The following is a 1,537-nucleotide window of genomic DNA, read 5'->3' as shown; positions in this document are numbered from 1 at the left end:
ATATTTGAGTCTAGTTTATTTCTTATTTTATGATCAAGACATGAATTCGAGCTCAAAATGGGCAAAGCAGTTCTGCATGCAGCAGCTGTACATAGAAATTTAGGTAAAATGTTCAAATAGGATATGTGCACATCATGAGTTTCTTATATTGATTTCTTATGAGATTTTGTACATATACTCCAGGGGGTAATTAGGACATGTTTTGATACTTTGGAAGCAATATAAGTGTGGTAGATTGGACTTGCTTTGTGAGCTCATTCAGAGCTTTTCGGTGTTGTACGGTTGCCCGGTGAGTTATATAATTAATTGTTACATATTGATTTGAACATATATATTTTCATATGAATGTTTTTGGTCTTGAATGGAGTCACACGATCTTGATTTGTCTTTGATTTCGTCTCTTGAGTCGATTCCATATTACTATCTCAGTACATCAGTTTGCTTTTCGGATCTAGACTTGTTTGTTTTGTTCCTTGAATTGTACGCCATAGTACGGGTACTACTTTGTGTGGCACACCAGAAGTTTATGGCGAAGTCAAGATCCTGGGTTGGACGGGTGAGACTTTCTGCGATTGTGAATACTCATTGCTCATAAAGGAGGAAGAGCAATGAGTAGGGAACCTTGGCACATACCCGGTAGAGGAAGGCGGGCAGTGCGAGGTTTCCTGTAATGTATGATTCTGACTCGAACTTTGGCATGAGCCCTGAAGGTGAAGGACGGGGGGATGCACTGTCCTCGTTATGTATACCGATTCCATCTCTTGGTTCTTGATATTTATTGGTATTCTAACGTTGCTGAATATATTTGGTTGTTGATCCTGTCTCCTTGTTGTATTGAGCATCAATGATATGGTATACTATGGTGATTTGAATATGGAATCTTATGATCTTAGCATCCGGTACGTAATTGTTCACTCGGTTTCTTGTAAGTCTCGGTTTGCATCTGGATGATGTCTTGAACTCTTTTATTGATAAGAGTTTATTATGTATGTTTATAAACATGTGCGATATTGATATGTAATGCTTAATTGTTTAACTTACTAAGCGTTGGCTTACCATTTAAGTGGCAACCTCTCTYAGGAAAGAAGACGGACAAAAAGAAAGAACCCGTTGTTTGACTTGAAGATTTATCGGAGAACTTGAAGATATCGATCTTGCTTTTGGGTAAATAGTAGCTTATTACCGTATCTCGTAGTTATAGTATGTGTAGCTTATATATAGTCTCGTCCCGTATTCTTTTGCTACATAATTCGGGTTTTAAGTAAAAACTCCGTTATATCCGGTTTGGAATTGTGTTTTGGGTGGTTTTATCACTAAAATAAAACGAATATTTCGAAGTTTTCTAGAAAATTAATATCCCATATTTTGAGGTTAATTAATGTTATGCCCAAATATGTGTGTTTCAAAGGGTTGGTCCATTTTCATCGCCTCTGGACCAATTTATCGCCTCTGGTCCATTTTCATCGCCTCTGGACCAATGCATCGCCTCTGGACCAATGCATCGCCTCTGGTCCATTTTCATCGCCTCTGGACCAAT

This window comes from Cynara cardunculus, assembly GCF_001531365.2.
Source record: "Cynara cardunculus var. scolymus isolate 2C chromosome LG 2, CcrdV1, whole genome shotgun sequence".
Lineage (NCBI taxonomy): Eukaryota > Viridiplantae > Streptophyta > Magnoliopsida > Asterales > Asteraceae > Cynara > Cynara cardunculus.
The sequence above is the reverse complement of the archived record's forward strand: the minus strand, read 5'-3'. Positions refer to the sequence as shown.